The sequence below is a fragment of the Terrapene carolina genome, unplaced genomic scaffold (assembly GCF_002925995.2).
Source record: "Terrapene carolina triunguis isolate 2854851 unplaced genomic scaffold, T_m_triunguis-2.0 Scaffold131, whole genome shotgun sequence".
NCBI classification, from domain to species: domain Eukaryota; kingdom Metazoa; phylum Chordata; order Testudines; family Emydidae; genus Terrapene; species Terrapene triunguis.
This window is the reverse complement of record NW_020664482.1, coordinates 37,841,707-37,864,520: the sequence shown is the minus strand read 5'-3', so window position 1 is coordinate 37,864,520 and position 22,814 is coordinate 37,841,707. Positions and strand designations below refer to the sequence as shown.

Sequence of the window (22,814 nt, the reverse complement as noted above, 5' to 3'; positions counted from 1 at the left end):
CCTCCTTGCTCCCTGTCCCCTGACTGCCCTGACCCCTATCCAACCCCGCTCCCTGAGAGACCCCGGGACTCCCATGCCCCATCCAATCCCCCCTGCTTCCTGACTGCCCCTTCCAGAGAACCCCCCACCCCTAACCACCCCCCCCGGGATCCCACTCCCTATCCAACCCACCCTGCTCCCTGTCCCCTGACTACCCCCAACCCTTATCCAACCCCCCTGGCCCTGGACCCCTTACCATGAGAATCGGGCTCCTAGCCTCCCCACAGAGCCAAACACTGCCCCACGGGAGCGTGCAGCCCCGGCCCCCAGAGCGCTGCGCGCGCGGCAGCATGGCTCCAGGGGAAGGGGTAAGGTGGGGGAGGGGATGGCAGCTTGCTGCGTTCGGCCAGGCACTCCGGCCCGGGAGCGCGGACCCCGCGGCTTGGCGCGCCGGGGAGTGGAGCCATTTGCCCACCCCTGCATTGGGGTGTGCCTGGGCACACCCCATGCGCACGCCTATGCCTGCCCGTCTGCATGAATGTCAGATATTGCACATTGCAGTGACTCCGCTCCTCAGCCCTGGAGGAAGTTATTAATTTGATGCACCTATGGCTAGAGTTCCAGGATTCTGAGTTCCCTCAGCCCCATTGGCCAAATTACCCCCGGTGTAACTCCACTGAAACAATGGATGACTTCTGCCTTATGTTTCAAAATTACTAAGATCAGATTCTTCCACATCTCCCTGTACACACTCCCAACAAACTCCTAAAAGGGAATGGTCTTCTCCTGGCCCCCCTAATTCATCTCTCGATGGGCCGGGCCAGGCAGCACAGCTGAAAGTGGGGCTGAAAGTCTGAGGCCCTGGATATCCTCTTCAGTAAATATACAGACAGATTAATCAGTGGTGAACACTATGATATGGCTGGAAAATCAGGGTCATACCACTGATGAAAGAGTCCATAATGCATTCAGTCTGGCTGCGGTACCAGGGGGTCTGGTTCTCTTTTCCTTAATTAGTCTCTACTGCACAGTACAATACAGTTACAGTGTTAGGTTCTGGCCAGTCCTCCCACCGTGGGCCACTGCTTAAGTAGCTGCTTCTGTGGGGTGCAATGTGGCTATAGTTTTAGGGGCTGAACACTCCTCTTCACCCCTCTGCTGGAGTATGCAGTGCACCATGGCTTCCCATGCCTGATGTCAACTCCCGCACCTTGCTTTTGGATCAGCCTTTCTGCACAGGACAGCCACTCCTTTGAAGAGGGGTCAGGGGGATAATTCTGGGGCTATAGGACATGCATGGATTCCATGTTCCCTAGCAGCTGTATTGAGAGAGAATGGCGAAAGCAGCCCACTCTCTACAAAGCTGGATTTCTGATGCAAAAAAGGGGAGGGCTGTGTGGAGATCTCTCAGGAGTAATATGGGTCAAGCAGAGCGCCTCACAGCGCCCTATGCAATACCATAATGGAACAAAGCCTTTCCAACTCAGTAGCCACAGACCAGACAGGGCTGGAAATACAAGCAACACCCCTGCTAGTTGGATGCCTTTGCCACCACTAACAGCATGCCCGGTGAGACACAGGTAGATTCTGCATCACTCTCCCTACAGAGACCTTAAAACAAGCTTGATAACAAGAATTCTATAACTCACAGTCCCTGTGACATGTCAGCAACAAAGCCTAACATGGAATTCTAGCATATAGCAAATAGCCACACGACATCCAGCTAGGGGCAAAGAAACAGATACTCAGTGGGAGTGATGAGAATGCCAAAAGAGTCCTGGGGGTAGACAGGTGGCATCATCTGACCAACAAGCTCTCCACTGCCCACCAGCAAGTGCTCCATGGACTTTGGGAACTTGTGGGACCGTTACTGAGTTACTGAAGTGTTTTAAAGGATGACCATATAACAGCCTGGCTAAGTGGCCACTCCACAAGGATAGAGCAGTTTCAGATATTCAAAGGCTGTTAACATCAAGGAGAGAGGGGAATCACTTGGGGTGAAATTAAAAGGCAAAATTTAAGCTGACTATCAGGACGACAGTGAGCTCTCAGAAGCTGTAGAATAGGCTCTCAAGGGAAGGGTGGAAGGCCCATCACTCAGGATATTTAAACTAGACTGGACAGATCAGCTAATTTACTGTAGGGAGGAACACTCCCATGCTGTGAGATGCTGCAGCCTTGCATCAGCTGGGAATCCTTCTTTTCTCCATGGCATAGTGCTGTGGGGAGAGTGCTTCCTAGAGCCACACCCCCATGGGTGGAGGAGAGAGATAAATACTTACCCATCAGCAGCTGTTTATCTCACCCCTGGCCCTCTATGTGCAGTGAAGTGATAAACAGCACATCCCTGGAGATGGAGCAGAGGTCAGGACCCTGGACCTGCAGTCACATTACAGAGTGCAGAATGGCTGACCCCATTGTGTTTGTGCAGGTGTGCATGCACTGGGGAGTGCTAAAACATCTAGGCCTTTGGTATAACCCACCCCGCTCCGGATTATTCCTGGGGCACTGTGTAAAAACGACCTGTATTAATGCTATTCAGAGCAGCACTAATTAATCATTCAGTGGGCTCTGCCCCCCACCACAGGGGTCGCAGAGTGTGGAAGCAGCCCATGCTACTGGTGATGGGTGGAGGACGAAGAGACACACTGTGGGTGTGTGACTAGGGTTTCCCACACATCTCCAGCCTCCACCTCCTAATCAGACCCTGTCCATAAAGCATTCCCTCTGGATCTGCAGAGTGGCACACAGGCCTGACAGCCGTACTGTTGAATCCATTGCATCCCATAATGCTTTATAGAAATATGCTTATGAGTGTAAATATGACATAACTGGAATATGTTTTATGCTAGATATGCCATGTAATATATCTTTGCAAAGGTTATGTTCTACCGAGTGTGATCATCCTATTTGTATAAATGTATCATTCTTGTATCTGAAACTAGAAATATGAAATATAACTCTGAGCTCCTATTGTAACTATGCAAATTGTGGGCCATTAATGGTGGCTTGGAATCTTGATGGCTCCCATTAACCAGGACAATTGGTTGTAAATGGCTCTGTTTACTTGTAAAAGTCTTCCTGTATACCTGTGTGCTGGCAAGTGGGTAATGAAGTCTTACAGTGACATGTGATCATATCACCTGAACTGGAATCCATCTTTAACCTGGTGCTTTTCCATTTAGAAGGACGGGTGGGAACCCAGAGAGGGACAAAGGAGTCCCGCCTTGTGCAAAAGATATATAAGTGGGTGGAACAGAACAAAAGGGGCGGCAGCCATGTGAGAAATCCCCTAGCTACCATCTGAGTTGGAACAAAGACTGTACCAGGGGAAAGGATTGAGCCCAGACTAGAAGGAAGCTAGTCTGTCAAAGAAGCTTATGGGAACATCTCTGAGGGTGGGATTTATCTGCATTATTTCCTACTGTATTAGGCTTATACTTGTGTGTTTTATTTTATTTTGTTTGGTAATTTACTTTGTTCTGTCTGTTATTACTTGGAACCACTTAAAATCCTACTTTTTGTATTTATTAAAATCACTTTTTACTTCTGAATTAACCCAGAGTATGTATTAATACCTGGGGCGGGGAGAGGGAAAACAGCTGTGCATATCTCTCTATCAGTGTTATAGAGGGCGGACAATTTATGGGTTTACCCTATATAAGCTTTATACAGAGTAAAATGGATTTATTTGGGGTTTGGACCCCATTGGGAGCTGAGTATCTGAGTGCTGGAGACAGGAGCACTTCTTAAGCGGTTTTCAGTTAAGCCTGCAGCTTGTGGGGGACATGGTTCAGACTCGGATCTCTATTTGCAGCAGGCAAACGTGTCTGGCTCAAACAAGGCAAGGTACTGAAGTCCCAAGCTGGCAGGGAAAACGGGCTCAGAGGTAGTCCCAGCACATCAGGTGGCAGTCCCAAAGGGACTGTGATCCAACCCGTCACACCCATCTGGGTGTGAGATGAGTGGGTTCCCCTGTGTGCCCTTCTGAAGAGGAAGGAAATATGCTGAGGCCTGTGTGAACAGGGACTGGTAAAAATTCACAGACATTAGTGCAAACCCTGAAATGACAACTGGCCCTTTTCCTGGGGCACACCTCTCCATGTAATATAGGCTGGACTTTTCTCCAATGGTGCAGACCTCCCCCATAACGCTGACCAGCCCTTTCCCTAGTGATGAGTGCCCCAGCAGAAACTGGCCAATCTTTCCCCCAGTTTGCGGTACAGTAAGTATAAACTATGCGCAGACAATAGTGTTACGCATTTCATGAGGCTGCACCAGGACTTCAAACCGCTATTACACCTTCAACGATCAGTCGTATTTCAGATCACAATAATCACTTTGCTGAGAAATAAGTAATGTGCAGGTCTTGGCATTACTTTTAAATGCTGGAATGGTGCAGCGTTAAGGTGGTTTCAAGATAAACTGGATGGTTGTTAAAAAAAACCAAAACACACACACACACACACACACACACACACACACACACCAGATTCTTCCTCTTGCTGATCAAGCTGCACCTGTTTCAAAATCAGTAAGGGTGAGATTGGCCTATTGTACTAACTGAAAAGCAGTCTGACAAAAGAAACTAATAGCCATTGCTAAACCAGTTCTGCTTCCAACTCTAGAATATTGCTTTACTGAGGAATCTAGTCTACAGAATTTCTTCTATTCAGAAGCCCATTTCAGCAGTGTTTGTTGATTTGCTCAAGTGCCAGCATTTAGGTAGATTTGCTGAACGAAGTCAGACCTTTGCTCCATCTCTTTTGGCATCCTGCCTCTGGCCACAGTCCAACCTCATGGCTGAGAGGAAGATGACCATTCATCTACAAACCACGTAACACGCCTGACCTCTGACCCCCAAAAGCATACAATTTGATTGCCCTTATCTTTAGAAATGAGCCTAAGCCGAACCCCCTCAAATTTCAGAGAAGTTCTCATCTCAAGACAAATTGTGTGGCTGTTTCATAGCTCTATAGCCAACTAGATTAAGCAACCTTCAACCTTTGGACTTCAGACTCTATATGACTTGTTTCACATACTGAACACACAATACCTTCACAGCGTAGCTTGCAGGAAAGGCCAAGAAAGTGTTTCTAGCACAACCCCTCATTTCCAATCACTACCTTCCTCAAAAATGTTCCTTTGAGACTAAAACTTTCAAGTCAGGGTCTTGGCCTAAAGGGAACAATTTATTTGGTGAATGTTTGAGCTAAGGCTTCTTAGCCATTATCCAGTTGTAGCAATGAAAATACAATACATACTTGCTCCACTGCTAGAACGGTTAATGACTTTTTTGTTAGCTAATTTATTGCACAGTGGAAGAATAACTGAGTATTCAGGAGGGGAAGGAAGGAGAGTTTAGGATATTTCAAAGTTCAAATGATGTTTATGCATATGTAGCAGAGAAGCTTTCATTGCAGTTTTAGTTACACCTTAACAGGATCCTGAACGAGCTGAGAAGCTGGACTCGCAATACTGCACTAACACGTATTGTTCCAGAATAAAAAGTTGTCTACTGGACATGCAGTAAGTACTTGTTCCTGGGAACCAGGGCCAGCAGGACGTCTTCTTGAGACACTGGGGTCAGGGACTGATGGCAGAAAAAGAGGAGATATTGCTGCCTAGGAATTGGTCTACAAGTAAAGAAGAGTTCCTTCCTGGAGTGGGTGTCTTTGGTCTTCTCTCTAGAACCACCCTGTGTGCCCCATGTCACAGACACACCACTGCTTGTCCCTCTGGAGGGAAGAAAAGACCAGAGACAACACCCTACACAGGAACCTCAACCCATGGGAAAAAAGAAGCGGTGATGTCAATGATTAAACATGGGATGTGACCAGGCCTAGCACCAGGCATGTCCTGTGACAATTAGCTGTTAGGAACTTGTAGTTCCTTCCTCTCCCTCTTTAGGCAGGAGAAAACTCCTTTTCCCCAACTGAACTAAGCATCTAGGTCCCCTGCATTACATGTACTGAAACATTTAATGTGTAAAGGCCACACCTACCCCCATTAAAGTAAAATGAAACCTCTGACGCAACTGGTATCACCCCCGTGCCACATTAGATGTGCTGGGTCATCTAATGAATGAAACTTGGACCCTGATCCCATGGGGAAATAAAGGGCCTGACATCAGTGTAACTGACAGCACTTGGCACCTTGCAAGATCAGGCCTTGAGGCAATAGGCCAGGGAAGGGGGCCAGTGTGGAGGATCTAGGTGTGTACATGGAAAACACTAAGGAGAGGGTCCTCCTGAAGAAGCAGAATCTCTCTCCCTCCAACATGGAAAAAAATATGTTCTGTTAATACAGCACTCAAGTTGAGGAATTGCACATACAAAAGTCAGGGAATGCAGAAGTTAGTGTTCCTACAGCAACATTAACTAGGCCATGCTGTGCGCGCGCACACACACACACACACACACACACACACACACACTTCACTGTTCCTCTTTGTCTGGCTACATGCAATCCATAGCATATTATTTAGGAGGAGGTTAAATGCAACTTCTTTCTTATGCCTCCCCCTACGCTTGAAACAGTTTGCCAAACTGCTCCCTCCTTAAAGCCCATTTTGACTAATCTTATCTTTCCTACTTCATTCTCCTCACCAATCTCTTCTCATCCTCCTCTATTACATAGTAATTATATTTATTACAGTAGCACTTAGCAGACCCAACTGTGATCGTGGCCCCATTGTGCAGCTAGACAGAGAAAGTCCCTGCCCCAAAGAACTCACAATCTAGGTAGATAGGACAGGAAAAGGGTGAGAGAAAGGAAGCATTATCTCAATTTTACAGATGGGGGAAGTGAAGCATGGAGATTAAGTCACCAAAGAAATCTGTGGTAGCACCAAGAATTGAACCCTGATCTCTAGAGTCCCTGTACACAGCTCTAGCCACGAGACCATGCTGCTTCTCCCTAGATAAACTACTGTCCTGAATCTTTTCTTTGTCGTCTTTCAGACAATCTGTACTCTTCTTTCCCTGCTCTTTGAGGGGAGGAATAACTCTTACACTAGGTTCTGAAATATGCACCATCCATTTATCGTGCTATATAAATGATTAGTAATAATACAGAGCCAGCCGTGCCATGTAGCCACGTTAACTTCCTGGTGCTTGATCTCTCATTCTTAATGTTGCATTAATATATGTTTTTGTGCATTGACTATTATTGGCCCACAATCACCCAAGCTCTCAGACATCCAACCACAGCATGTAGTTCTCCAGCCTCAGGAGGCTGTGAATTTTGTAGGTGCAGTGTATGCTGCGTGAAGTAATTTCCCCCCCCCCAGAATGTATAAGTGCTATCCTGTTCTTGTTTTATAGGACATGGAAAGGAAGCGGGGACTGAGCAATTTACATTCTACTCTTAAGCACTCCAATCAGGCCATTTGAGGAGTGGATTCGTTTTGCTAGGTATGTCTTGTTACACAAGATTTACAATAGCACCTATGTGCTTTTAGCATTAGCCACTGAGCCTGAAACAGAGGCCTTGTATGCAGCATTCTTTAAAATATCATTATAGTCTGAAATTCACTGGACATTTTAGAGAACTTGGACCTTTTGTTTTACTGGAACCCACTTAGCTCCCTAAGCATCACATTTTGCCTGGCCTTGCTTGATGGTCAAATGTCATCTTAAAGACGTATTCCAGTCTGATCACAGAATCATAGAGCCATACGGTTAGAAGGGACCGCAAGGGTCATCTAGTCTAACCCCCTGCCAAGATGCAGGATGTGTTGGGTCTAAACCATCCCAGACAGATAGGTATCCAGCCTCCTTTTGAAAACCTCCAGTGAAAGAACTTCCACAACCTCCCAAGGCGTCTGTTCCCTTGTCCTACTGTTCTTACAGCTAGGAAGTTTTTCTTGAGATTTAATCTAAATCTGCTATGCTGTAGTTTAAACCCATTGCCTCTTGTCCTGCCCTCTGTGATCAGCTGTGTCGCTGGGTATATTTAATCATCTCTACTTTACACAGTGTTTAATATGTACGGTTTATATGTCCCAGGCTGTGACCTGGAAAGAGACTGTCTTCATCTTTTTCTGGTTAAATAAAATCTGGACAAAGCCTTCTATTACTCAACACCTTTAAGTGTCAGTGAGCACAGGTCCCTGGATAAGAGGCAGTTCAAAACTGCATGGCTTTATAACACAGCCCTTTCCTATCGGGCCCATTACACACGGGGGCATCACCAGGGGCTTATGTGGTATAACATGCACTGCCAGGAAAAGGAACACTCACCACCAGGAAGTATCAGGTGTTGACATGCACCAGTGCAAAATGGGAGCCCCAAGGCATTAGGGGTGAACGCACAGAACAGGTCTGCCGGGGAATGGAAACCCCATGGCACTGTGTGTGTATTTTGGGGATCAGCACCCCCAAGGCCTTGAACTATATATTCAAGGAAAGGATCCCCCCATGGGGTAACACAAAGACTAACTGAATAGCAAATTCTAGCTGCTTAAGTGAGATTAGCTAGTGGAGGAGGAAGGAACAAAGATGTGAAGGACCCGGTCTTGGGACACAGGGAGGACACAGACTTTCTAAAGGTTTGATTTGTTTTTTAAACTTAAAAAACCCCAAACCCACAAAATGTCCAAAGTGGCTTTCCCCAACTGTCAACAGAACATTTAAAAACCCATGGGCAATTCAACGCTCTCCACCACTCCAGCGGTGCCACGCGTGCTTCTTGGCAAGGAGGCCTGCCAGAGCCCTGTTAGTAAACCCACTGCCAGTACTACATGCTTGCCATACCAAGGGAGTAGGTGAGAAGAAACAGGAGGTAACTGGAAACGGGCTGGGTTGGGGCACTAGTAATAATACACATAGGTGGCAAGTTATATAGGCTGTGGTGCCCGTGCTCCACCAATATTCAGGAACGTGGGCCCGGTTCCATCAATGTTTGTGCTTATATTTTCAAAGCTGTCCCGTCCATAGGACGGACCAGGGCAACCGCCCTGGGCCACTGCGCTTCCGGGGAACGTGGGCTCCAGGGCAGCCTGGGGCGCTAGCGGGGGGCCTGGTGCCGGCAGCAGCAAGCAACCTGGCCCCAGCCCTCCCCGCCTCTTCCTGCCCCTGCTCCGCCCCCATTCCACCCTTTCCCGATTCCGCCCCCTCCCCCGAGTGATGCCGGGAGCCAGTGGAGCAGGGTGGAGCGGAGCCAGGTTGCTTGCTGCTGCTGGCACGAGGCCCCTCGCTTGTCCCTCAGGTCACCCTGGACCTCGCGACCCCTTGAAGCACGGAGGCCCCCCAAAGCACAGGGCCCAGGGCGGTTGCCCCAGTCTGTCCTACGGACAGGACGACTCTGCTTGGACCCATTCTGGGCACCACCAAAAATTATACAAACCTGCCACCCATGATAATACATTGCAGTGCTATGCAATACCCAGGTCTTGGCTGCTGAGACTGGGAAGGAGGTAGAAGCAGAGTGCTCAGCTTTGGAGAGCAGGAAGTGGCCCATGTCCTCTCTAGACTATTATGGAGCAGAACTGATGGTTTCTGGAAGTAATCCTGACTTCCTCCTCAAGCAGAAGAATGCTAGTTGTAATATGGGTCCTCAGTGGGAGACGAGGGGAGCAGGAGAAAAAGTGGGAGGGGTTATAAGAGCCGGGGGGGGGGGGGGGGGGAAAAAAAAAAAGCAGCGGCAAGACTGAACAAGGAAGTGAATGAAAGGCCAGAGCTGGGGCCATAGTCCCTATTGCTTCTTCTCTGATCCCAGCTCACTACTTGAAAAGAGCTTTAGGCTCTGCTTTCTGCAGGATAGTCTTTTAAGGAGAATGCTAGAAGGCCACCATGCCCTGATCCAAGCAGCCCTTCAGCTCGGCAGAAAGCTTCTGTCGGTGTAAATAAACCTCTAAGGCTAAAAAGAATCAAAGCTGGAGATAATTGCAAAGCTTGCTACTGCTGTTTTTCCTCAGGAATCTGCATCTACTTACGATTCCCTGCGCTCTTTCCTGTGGAATCAAAGTCTTGGCTGCCGGTCTCTCCCCCACCCCCTATCCCCTTTCTTTTGCATGCAAGTTTCTCCAGACGCACATACACAGACAGTATACCGTGCACGGACAGATGGACGCACACACACACAGCACAATGCTGAGGCTAACCATACATTGGTAATTTCCCTCTCCCTGCAGAGCCAGGAGCTGGCTAGGAAACAATTTATCTGTGGCCTACCTTCCGATTCCGTCAGGTCTGAAATGAAGGCAGCAGCTGGGCTTCAGTGGCAGGGATTGGGGCTGCCTCTGTGAATCAGCAAAGAAGTCCCTGTGACAAGGATGCATGCTGAGGCTCAGCGCTGCTGTGTGCATGCTCTCTGTCTCTCCTCCTCCACCACCCTGTGCTTCTGTGTTGCTATGCAATCATATCACCAGGAGTAACAGCATCTCTCCAACCTCAGGCAGAGATACCCTTGACTGGGCAATGCAGGAACACACCAAGGGCAGTTCTGTGAAGTGCCTGGAATTTTGGAGGTTCCTTGGCTAGAGATCATAGGAAGGAATAGAAGCGGGGAGATACAAAGGAAAAGAGACGCACACGGAGGGAGGAGACAAAATACACACAGAAGTAGAGAGAGAGGGAGAGAGAAATACAGACACAAAGGCACTACAGCCTGACCTCTGGAGACCTAACAGACTGCTGGATTCACACACACTCCATGCAGCCTGCTGATGTCTATCAACAGCGTTCTGGGGTGGTGTGTCAGCTCTTGTTTTAGGATACCTATGTCCATGTGTGTGCTGGAAATTGCTAGACAAGTTCTCAGTTAAGGAATAAAGCAGCTTAAATAAAAACCCAGGTATTCTTTACTCTTACACAAATTTAATAATTTCAGTAAAAAATGTGGTTATTTTTAAGTCAAAGGGGAAAAATCATTGTGTTTTAGGCCCATTTTCTGTTTCTCTTGCAAAAGAAAAATAACTAGATGGGTCCAACAATCCCAAACTTGGGGTATGAAATCCAAACCCAAATTTTGCCAAGTTTGGCAGTGTTTGGATTCAGCCCCTTAGAGACAGAGGGCTTGAGCACTAACTTGGCTTTGAAACCACATTCAGACCTGGGATTTGGATCTGTGCCCATATGTAACAGATAAATAGTTATAGTTACACTTTGTACTTTTTTACCACCTTCCACTCAAGGTTCTCAAAGCACTGTACTATTATTTAATAATTCTTATCTCCACTGCTAGGATGATCAGTGCTCCCCACAACACACCTTTCGAGATCCATGGGTCCTACGCATGCCTATCACAACATGTGGTGTACCTCATCCAGTGCATCAAATGCCCCACCAATAACTGCGTGGGCGAAACCAGACAATCACTATGCTCTCGAATGAACTCACAGAAAAATGATAAAAGACCTATAGGCAAACACTTTTCACAAAGTGATCACTCCATATCTGACCTGTTCTCATCCTCAAAGGAAGCCTACATGACACCTTCAAAAGAAAAGCCTGGGAGCTTAAATTCATAACTCCGCCAAGACTCTAAAAATCATGATCTCAGCAGAGATACTGATTTTATGACTCATTACAACGATCTGTGAAACCCTCTCACCCTCCTTTGTCCTATGACTGCAGAGATGTTAATTGTCCACTTCTTCTTAAATGGTCTGCAACATCCTTTATGCTAAATAACCTGTACTGTTTTGTATTTAGCTATGACACTCTGAATACCTTTCCCAGTCCTGAAAAAGAGCTTTGAATAGGTTGAAAGCTTATCTCGTTCACCAACAGAAATTAGTCCAGTAAGAGATGACCTCACCCACTTGTCTCTCTCATATCTGGGATTAACACAGCTACAACAACGCCTCAACAAGGAATTTTTCCTGTTTGCCAGGGGACACTGTTTCATAAAGCAGCTATGCCCCTAGTCCACTCAACACCAGGTCCATGTGGTGTTCACACAGAGGTTTGCAGGAGTTAACGGGGGTCAAGCTGGTGCCTCAACACCTTTAGGACCCCAGGTGCAGAACTAGTTGCCTTTTAGGCCTGATTTACACAACAAAATTAGATTGGTTTAGCTACATAAATCAGAGGTATGAAAAATCCACACCTCTAGCAGCATTGTTAATCTGACCTAAGTCCCCAGGTGGACAGCATTAGGTTGATGGAAGAATTCTTCTGTCAACCTACCTACCACGTTTCAGGGAAGTAGATTGTGTCTACACTGTTGTGCCTCTGTAGCATTACGTGTAGACAAGCCCTTAGTCCCACTGTGTGGAGGAAATGGGGATGTTAACGGGATATGAAGCCTTTCACCTTTAAATCGCCAGTTTAAATCTGGTCCAGGTTGAGGGCGGCAGAACTATTACAATATTCTGTGAAACAAATTTGATAGGTCTTAGCACAGTTCCCAGTGAACAAAGTGTGCACATCATAATTGCTACTAACTGGTACCCTTGTCAGTCTCAGCACCGGGACCCAAGGACTGAATAGGCCATGAAGATTTTCACCCTTTCTCTCTGAGATGAACCCTCCAGATCAGGAGTAGAGCTGGGTAGAAAATGCTCTTCCCTGGCCCCTGACAATTTTCAAGATATCAAAAAAAAATTCCAGACCTGAATTGGGATGAAAAGTAGAAGTTTCAAAAATTTGTGAACTCAAAATCTTAAAGAAAAAAAAATTGCACTTTAGATCAACCAAAACAAAGTATTTTGATTATTCTGAAATGCTTAATTTTAATTTTGACCTTTTTCTTTAACTTTTTTTTATTACATTTAACACTAACATTTCAAAATGAAAAAAGTTGTTTGGAGTCAAAAATCCAAAGCTTTTCAGTTTGAAGATGTCGAAACGGACACTGACAATTTTGACATTTATTTCCCTTATAATTTTTCAAGTCAGGAGATTTGTCAAGACAACTCTGCTTCGTGAACAGTTTCGGTTTCAATGAACTGGCATTTGGGGGTTCACTGAAAAAATCCCCAACCAGCTCCCATCAGGAGTGAGGCTGTGCACACAACACCTGTGCTGTGGATAAATATAAGGCTCATATAAATATTTGGAAAAAGAAAATATATCTTAAAATAAATAGCATCTCAACTGTGGTGTCCAAGCACAACTGAGCAAATTAAGCATGTAGCAACAGGTCAAACTGTGCTAGTCCTGGCTTGTAAAGCAGTTTTTCATGCTAAATGTATCAAATGAGCAGACAGCGGTATACCCACTGGCAGACAGACTTTCCTCTATTAGCTACTGTTCAATAGCTTCTGTTAATTTCATGACAGCAGCAGGACTGTTATGCAACAAAACTTAGTGTTCTGGAAAATCACAATCAGACCAGGGCCATTATGCTGCACTCAACCTTCCTTTCCTGTCTTAATGTTCCCTATTGATTCATCTGTGGAACCAACAGATTGTTCAGAGGCACAAAACAATAAAGAAAGAAAGAACAGGATCTAGAAGGGTCATCCAGGTGTCTGGCAGACCACAATTCCATAGCGAGACATGACAACTTTGGGAAACACAGTGATGCATCTGCTCCTTAGGGTACGTCTACACTTTCCAGAGGGTCCGGCGGCAGGCAGTCGATGTTCTGGGATCGATTTATCGCGTCTGGTTTAGACGCGATAAATCGATCCCTGATCGATCCCGGAAGTGCTCGCCGTCGACGCCGGTACTCCAGCTCGGCGAGAGGAGTACGCGGCATCGACAGGGGAGCCTTCCTGCCGCGTCTGGACCCGCGGTAAGTTCGGACTAAGGTACTTCGAATTCAGCTACGTTATTAACGTAGCTGAATTTGCGTACCTTAGTCCGAAGTGGGGGAGTAGTGTAGACCAGGCCTTAGACACTCATGGATGGAGTCATGACCTCACGGATAAACATGTGGAGTACACGCCAATCCATACACTCCTAGTCACACATGCACAAATAGGCAACGGCATGGAGAAAATCATTTAAATAGCATCCATCAAAGTTTCAAAAGCAGGGCACTTTGCAATACAAGTGTCTTAGATTATCATAATTTAAGAAGAATTAAAAGCAGCAAACTCCTGTTGCTTCAATGTAGTTTGAGATTCAGATCCAAACTGAGAATCTAAGATGGAAAGTAGGCTCCACAGCTGGGAAGCACAATTATAGACTGCTGAGCACCCAGTGACTTAATGTTATAACTGGGACAAGCCAGCCTAACAATTCAGACTTCAGCCCCCAACAAGTGAGACAAGCTCAGAAGATCTATAACAAAGGCAGATGTTTAGTGCCTTTTACATATGCAATAAAACTTTGAAGTTAATGCAAAGTTTTATTGGACACTAGCGCAAGATTTTTAAAAGAAGGCGGATATGTTGAGACAACTATGAGTCTTGTAAGGATGTGAGTTGCTGTATTCTGTATGAGCTGCATTCTAGAGATTACAAGATTTTCCAATTAAGTTAACAAAGAACTCCAAGAATCCAACCTCAGAAAGACAGTTTATTGCCTATTCCAAACCTTTACTGATCAGCATGGGTCTCAGTCTTTTCTTAATCTGTAAATGGTAAAGAGATGTTTTGGTATCAGAACTGAGATACAAATCCATCGACAAATGTGATGGCTATAATACCACCAAGTATTCATCACAGGCATTCAGGAAGACCCAATATAGATACAGACCCTTCACATTGGTACATATCAACATGCAGGAACATTAATGTTCCAGAAGAAAACTAACATGCAAACATACAGCAGATAAAACAAACCAAGAAAAATTCATCAGACATGTCCATGAAAGTCAAAGCAGGATCTGATTCTGATCTGCATTAATTTAACTGAAGTTAGTCCCAATGTACACCAGCGAAATCAGAATAAGGACCACAGTAAACAATGCCCCCCTCTGAATTTGCAAAATACAAGGCACAACCCAAATACAAATGAACATGAACAATCGGTGTTTGTAGAGAATCACACTAGGGGAAGAAGTCAGCACAAGGCTTTTTAAGTTTCAACTGGGCATCAGTCTAATGCCTCATCTTTTTGCAAGCGTTATTCCTTTACTCTTTACTTTCAGGAGTTTTGTCCAAATGACCCCAGTGCCTGAATACCCATAACACTGAAGCTGATATCCTAACATCCTACCTTGAACAGCACCAACAATTAGAACATCAGCATTCCCATTTTCAGCTCAGACTTCAAACCTACTGATTTATTCAGCTTGACTCCAAAATGTATTTTGTGTCTCACATCTCCATTGTTAGGTTACCTCCTCCAAAACAACTCTAGTATCAGACACATTCACATGGTTACTTGCGGAAACTCACTCACTCCTTCACCTCCTTTCATACTGTGGTTGCCTCCTTTATGGTCCCTCGAAGTCGGGCCTCTCCCTCTCCTTGCTGCTACATGGATGAGGGAATGCATCATGGTCACCTTCTGGAATCTTCACCAGCTTCCTTCCACTTCAGAATTCAGTAGGCAATCTCCCATCTAGGCTTCTGTCTTCCATGGACTGACCCCCCAAACACAGCCTTTCCAACCCATACCCTATGCTCCTTAGGTAACAGCCTTCCTGGGTGTGCTTTGTCCCATGCTGCCTCAGTTATCTGAAAAAGCAGGGCCGCCCAGAGAATTCAGGGGATCTGGGGTCTTCGGCGGCGGGGGGCCCCCGCCGCCAAATTGCCACCAAAGATCCAGCGCTTCGGCGGCGGGTCCCAGGGCGGAAGGACCCCCCGCCGCGGGTCTTCAGGGCACTTCGGCGGCAGGTCCTGGAGCGGAAGGACCCCCCGCCGCCGAATTGCTGCCGAAGACCCAGAGCGGAAGAAGCTCCGGGGGCCCGGGCCCCACGAGAATTTTCCGGGGCCCCCAGAGCGAGTGAAGGACCCTGCTCCAGGGGCCCTGAAAAACTCTCGTGGGGGCCTCTGCGGGGCCCGGGGCCTGTGGCAAATTGCCCCACTTGCCCCCCCCCGGGCAGCCCTGTGAAAAAATGCTGAGATGATACAATAAGAGGTGCCATACAAAATGCTCAGAAAGATAGCTCTACGTCCTCTTCAAATCTCATCTCTTCTCTTGTCCTTTGCAGGAGACTTGGGTTCTATTCCCAGCTCTGCTACTGGCCTCCTGGGTGACCTTGGGAAAGTCACTTCCCATCCCCAATGCCTCAGTTTCCCTATCGGTAAAATGGGGATAATGATACTGATGTCCTTCGTAAAGCACTTTGAGATCTACTGATGAAATATGCTATACAAGAGCTTGGTATAGTTATTACTCCAAGTGCCACCAGTTTCCCTTCACTCAGTCATTGTGGACCCATTCTTGAAGTATGCTAAATTAATGATTCTCAACCAAGGGTATGTGTACCCCTGGGGGTACGCGGAGGTCGTCCATGGGGTACATCAACTCATCTAGATATTTGTCTAGTTGTACAACAGGCTACATAAAAAGCACTAGCAAAGTCAGTACAAACTAAAATTTCATATACACAATGACTTGTTTATACTGCTCTATATACTCGATACACTGAAATGTAAGTACAATATTTATATTCCAATTGATTTATTTTATGATATGGTAAAAATGGGAAAGTCAGCAATTTTTCAGTACTAGTGTGTTGTGACACTTGTATTTTTGTGTTTGATTTTGTAAGCAAGTTGTTTTTACGTGAGGTGAAACTTGGGGATATGCAAGACAAATCAGACTCCTGAAAGGGGTATAGCAGTCTGGAAAGGTTGAGAGCCACTGTGGTAAATCACAAGAACATACTCAGGCAGTACAGCCAAACATACATAAGAGGTTCCTAAGTTACATGGAAGACAACATGACCCAGAAAGTAGAGAATCCAGCCAGAAAAGCAATGGGAAGAACTGACTGAGAACATGAAAATAGTGGAGACGCTTGGTACAAGTGACCAGGAGCTACTTGAATTCAGGATTGTAAGGAAGGGTTCACCCCAGTAGCACAAGGTACTGGATTCCAGCCAATAAGATTGAGGAATTAAGAAAGCTAGTGAGCAAATTGCAATAGGAAGAAGTATTACAATCCCCTGGAGGGGAAAAAGAGGTTTGGGAATCCTTCGGGATACCATATACAAGCACCTCTGAAAAAGGAGAACTCAGGGAACATGAAGGATCCAAGGAACACAATTTGGGTCAATGGCAGAAGCAGTGCGGAGGGCTGCTCCCTATGGAACATATTCATGTGCCTGAAATTGGGTCTGAGTGATTTTTGATGCAGGATGCATGTGAAAATATTGTGTCAACACCATCCCTATCCAGCATTGAGGAATTTGCATACTATATTGATGCAGGAGGTGCTCCTCTCCAAGCATTTACCACAGCATGAGTAACTGGGCACAGAGTAGCTCAGCACACTGCAGAAGGATAGCTGAGAATGGTGTACTTCTCACACTTAAGGATCGGAACCTGCGTGATGTTCCAGTACAGTAGCAAAGAAGGCATGTTTGAAAGTAGGAGAGGAGAAAAAGTCCCTTGTTCCAGGGCAAGAAATGAAAATAGAACTGGAGGTTCTGACTTTGGAACAAAGAGAATCTGAGACTTGTTGCCCATTAGATTGTTGCTACTTTGTTTAAATAATTGATATTAAGTAAATTCCTCTCCCTCCCTCCCCAGCACGAATAACCATAAGGAGAATACCCCAGCGCTGATTCTATCCTGACAACATTTTGCATTAAGTTGTTTGGGGAGAAAAAAAACAGTGGGGTCCTTTCTAGTGGCATTCTGCTTGGGTGGAACAGATACAAACAGACAGATTACACATGCTCAGAAATCAAACTGGCTCCCTTTGTGATTGCCCCTGCATAACAACTCAAAGGGCCCATACTGAATAAGCGGAAATGAGAAAGATTACAGAGAGGAGGAAAAATCCTTTCAGGGCAGAGAGCATCCAAGACTGCGGGGTGGGGTGTGGGAGGGGGAGGAGGAAGGAGTGCAATAGGAAAAGGAGGAATAGAAAAGGGAAAAAATCAGGGAAGAGAGGAGACAATGGTAGCAGGGTGGAGGGAAAGGAGCACAGAGAGTTTTCATGACTCTTCTTTGTTCTTCAAAGGCTGTCAATATGTTTATGCTGTGCCTTTCCATCTCCCGCCCTATTTGCTGGGTTTTGTACACAGGAGGAGAAGAGCCATCACACAGAAGCTGCTGGAAATTCAGTTAGACACAGAACAGAGGTGCCCTAAGAGAAAGGAAACTGCTTAGTGATGCATGTACAATGTACCACGTTGCAGCCCCAGAAAGTCTTGAGGCTTTCTCCGGCCCCCTCTCTAGAGATCAGTCTCTTCGTGGTGAGATCATATCCAGGGCCTGCTAGAAGTCTAGCTGTTGGGGGGAAGGAGGTTGAACTGAGTGACAGCGCAACTTACACATGAAAAAATATATATATATATATATATAAGGAAAATTCTAACTCTACACTTATATAGCACCGTCTAGGCGAGGATCTCAAGGGTATTAGACCTTGAGGGTAAAATTGGCAAAAGGCACTTCAGTGACTTAGCAGCTTAAGATCCATTGACCTTCAGTGAGACTTAGGATCCTGAGTCACTTCTGAAAATGGTACTTAGGCACCTTTGGAAATTGTACCTTGAGCCACTAAGGGTACATCTACACTGCCTTTGAAAATCTGTGGCAGTGAATCTTAGAGCATGGGGCTACAGACTCAGGCTAGCGGGGTTTGTGCTATGGTGCTAAAAACAGCAGCATAGATATTGTGGCTCGGGCTGGAGCTTGGTCTAAGCCCGGGGAAGGGGGTTGGCTTCAAAGCAGCTGTTTTTAGCGCTGTAGCAGAAGCCCAAGTCTGTAGAACCTGGGCTCTGAGACTCTCTGCCACAGGTTTTAAAATTCAGCATAGATTGCCCCATGACTCACGATACTCCTATGGGGCAGGACAGTACCATCCCCACTTTACAGTTGGGGAAACTGAGGCACAGAGCAATTAAACAACTTGTCCAAGGTCACAGAACAGGAAGTCTGTCATAGAGTCAGGAACCAGACCCTCAAGTCTCTCAAGGCCCAGTCCAGTACCTTGAGCAAAATCCTGTAATTGCTTATGCACATGTTTAACTTTTGCACAGTGGTCGCACTGAAGTGAATGGAATTACCCACATGTGTAACTGATTTCAGGATTGGGCTGTTACTCAGGAAGTGTGTGACATAACTGTCTATAGAGTTCCTGGATAATCCTTAGCTAGAACCACACCACCATTACCTTTATGATTTTCTAAAATAAAATCTGGTAGCACAAACCAGCACCAGCGACCAGTAACTATCTTGAGAACTTCACTGATTTTACTATATAAGTGAACTGTTTCAGACAGCCAAATATTAAGAAGCCACGGTGTCTAGGGCATAGAGTAAAGCACTGGGAAGAACCTGGGTTCTAATCTTCAGTGAACCAGCTGCTGATTGCATGACCTAAGACAAACCACTTTCCTTCCCCATCAGCCTACCCAGCTGGAAACTACAGAGTAAAAATCAGTGCATGGTGTTGCTGGCTCTGAGCCAAGCCTTTCTGGAGGGAAGAAATGCACCAGGACTCTGGTCTACCTTTCAGAATAACCATCATAAAGAGCAAACTTACTGCTGCTCTTTGTTCTTTATAGACCATATGCCTGCCATGGCTGAAAAGCAGATAGAACCCACCTTACTCCTCCTGCTCAGGCGCTGCCTCACCACAGAAATAAGCAGCTTGCCTGGGTAGCAAAGGTTTCGTGTGGACAAAGTAGGACACTTGATCAGCTGGTCCAATCCCATAAGTAACCATCTTCATTCTTCTCTTCTGTTCTGTGGGCAAAGATTAGCAATAAATCATTTTGTCACCGTGCCCAGGAGGTAACTGCCTAGCACTGGGGTTTATAACAGAGCATTAACTTAGCCAAAGGCAGCAGGAGATGGTGGTTAAAGTAAGTGCTAGGGGTTAAACTCAATTGATAGGGGTACCGAAGTAAGCATTAATCGTTGTCCTTTGGTACCAGTTACATGCCATTAGAAGACTTCACGAGCATACACATTGGCAGTTGTTAGAGCTGCTATCCAACCCTCAGAGGATCAATTTTCTGAGTGGCTACAGCTGTACCACCTTCTAAATCCTTGGGTCCTGATTTATTCATAGCATTAGGAATGCAAAATGCAAGCACAGGGAAGTAGGCCAACAAGAGACTAGAAAGCAGGAACACAGAGGAACCAGTTTCTTCATTCCAGCAGAAAATGGGTTGAAGCTGTTAACTCTTTCAGAATAGGCCAAGTGGATCTGAGAGGACAGCACTGCCTAAGGAATGAGACCCCATTGAATTAAGACAATGCACAAATAGAAGCTTCTCCCCACAAAAGAAAATTTTAATTTTCAGACACACAGAGCTAAAATGGCTTCAGAAAACAGTTCAGCCTGATACCCTTAGGCGTCTGCATTTCCAGATGCATTATGTTCAGATCAATATGCCTGGCATTGGAGGGCTTAGTGGCTCTTGGCTTTCAAATTGTGGACCAGATTCTCAGTTGGTATAAATCAGTATAGCTCCATTGAAGTCAGTAAAGCTATAGCAATAAATATCAGCTGAGGATCTGACCTTGTAACTTGAAATCCAGTCCAATACCTACATAACGGGGGGCATGGATCAGCCTTCATGTCGCACTCCCCATCGGTACCCGGCCTGGGCAAGCTAATGATTCAACCAGTGGACCAAATTCGGTGATGAATCCTGGTCAAGTGCCACCTGAGGCATGTTGCACATCCACTAAGAAGACCTACATAGTGGTTTTCTTAAAGTGAAAGGCTTCACTGTTTGGAAGCTTCAAAACTTATTAACTAGAAAGCAGCAGAATGCAGTTTAGAGCTAAACAGCTGCTGATCTATCCTGCTTGTGACATAATGAACCTCTCATTAAACACAGGGAGGACCTCCTTCTATGAAGGGAAAGCAATGGTAATGGCATCTGTATACTTCTTACATTCTGGAGCATGATGTTGGTTTGTATTCATGGGGGAGAGAGTGGGGAGATAAAGCAGTCTGCACTGGATCAGATAGCAACGTACACTCTCCAAACTTAGGGTAATCTGCTGGGCTGGCACCACATTGCACATGCACACCCCATTATCCTGAGCAGGGGAACTCAAGTAGCATGAGAAAAGTACAGTAACTCCTCACTTAACGTTGTAGTTATGTTCCTGAAAAATGTGACTTTAAGTGAAACAATGTTAAGCGAATCCAATTTCCCCATAAGAATTAATGTAAATGGGGGGGGGGGTTAGGTTCCAGGGAAATTTTTTTCACCAGACAAAAAACTATATATTATATAGATATACACACAGCATACGTTTTAAACAAACAATATAATACTGTTCACAGCTATGATGATTGTGAAGCTTGGTTGAGGTGGTAAAGTTAGAGGGTGGAAGAGGGAGGGATATTTCCCAGGGAATGCCTTGCTGTTAAATGATGAACTAGCACTCGCCTGAGCCCTCAATGGTTAACACATTGTTGTTAATGTAGCCTCTCACACAAGGCAGCAGGAACAGGAGGGAGGGGAGACAGCATAGTAGACAGAGACAGACACACACCTTGTGTGTGTATGAGAGAGAGAGAGATGCACACTGCCCCTTTAAGTAAGCTGACCCACTCTTAAGTGCATTGTCTTTTTAAGTGGATCAGGAAGTTGAGACAGCAGCTGCTTCCCCAAGCTCTCTCTGTCTCTCTCCGTCCATGTCCCCTCTCTGCTCTATATGGAGAAGGGGTAAGCGGGGTGCAGGAGCAGGGGGGAGGGGGACACCCTGACATTAGCCCCCCCTCCCCCTCCTGCACAGCAAGTAGGAGTCTCTGGGAGCAGCTCCAAGGCAGAGGGCAGGAGCAGCACATGGCAGTGTGGGGAGGGACAGCTGAACTGCCAGCAATTGATAACCTGCAATTGATAGCCTGCTGGGCGGCTGCAGCACAGGGAACTTAGGGGGGCTGCCGGACCACCCTGGTTCCAAGCCCCCACCATCTTTCAATAATTTGTTTACTGCATGCCCTGCCTCTTTGGTCTGCAGGAATGGATCCCGAACTATTGACCAGTAGGTTGCTCGCTCTGACTAACACGTCATGAGTGGCAGTGGAGTTATTCCTTAAACTACAAAGGGAAGAGGAGTGCAACATTGATCTCGCCACGCATAGCTACGACACGAGATTGCTTGTGGCCTTCACAGAGGTGCTGACCACAGTGGAACGCCGCTTTTGGGCTCGGGAAACAAGCACTGAGTGGTGGGATCACATTGTGATGCACGTCTGGGTTGACGAGCAATGGCTGCAGAACTTTCGGATGAGGAATGCCAGATTCATGGGACTGTGTGATGAGCTCACCTCAGCCCTGTGGTGCAAGGACATGAGAAAGGACAGTTACCTGTTCCGTAACTGGCGTTCTTCGAGATGTGTTGCTCAGGTGTATTCCACTATAGGTGTGCATGCTCGCCACGTGCACCGGTGCCGGAAGTTTTTCCCTTAGCAGTATCTGTAGAGGGGGAGCACCGCTGTGACCCCTGGAGTGGCGCCGACATATCGCGCCATAAAGGGGGCTGTGTGCTCCCCCCACCCTCAGTTCCTTCTTGCCAGACAACTGCGACAGAGGGGAAGGAGGGCGGGACATGGAATACACCTGAGCAACACATCTCGAAGAACGCCAGTTACGGAACAGGTAACTGTCCTTTCTTCTTCGAGTGATTGCTCATGTGTATTCCACTATAGGTGACTCCAAGCTATACCTGATGGAGGCAGGTAGGAGTTTATAGGAAAGATTTACAGGTTACCCGGGTGGAGCACTGCCCTACCAAACCCAGCGTTATCCCTTGTTTGGGAGACGATCGCATAGTGCGATGAAAAAGTGTAGACAGAGGACCACGTAGCAGTCCTACAGATGTCCTGAATAGGGACATGAGC

At 46.3% G+C, this 22,814-nt stretch overlaps 1 protein-coding gene across 1 annotated transcript in view; it reads right to left on the bottom strand.

Annotated features, from left to right (window-relative positions):
• Nucleotides 1-10,241, bottom strand: part of DRP2 (dystrophin related protein 2) — a 45,439-nt gene extending 35,198 nt beyond the window's left edge. Inside the window, exon 1 of the mRNA XM_026652962.2 lies at nucleotides 10,155-10,241. The gene's annotated coding sequence lies outside the window, so the exon portion shown is untranslated. The remainder of the gene's footprint in view (nucleotides 1-10,154) is intronic.
• Between the last annotated feature and the right edge of the window lie 12,573 nt (nucleotides 10,242-22,814).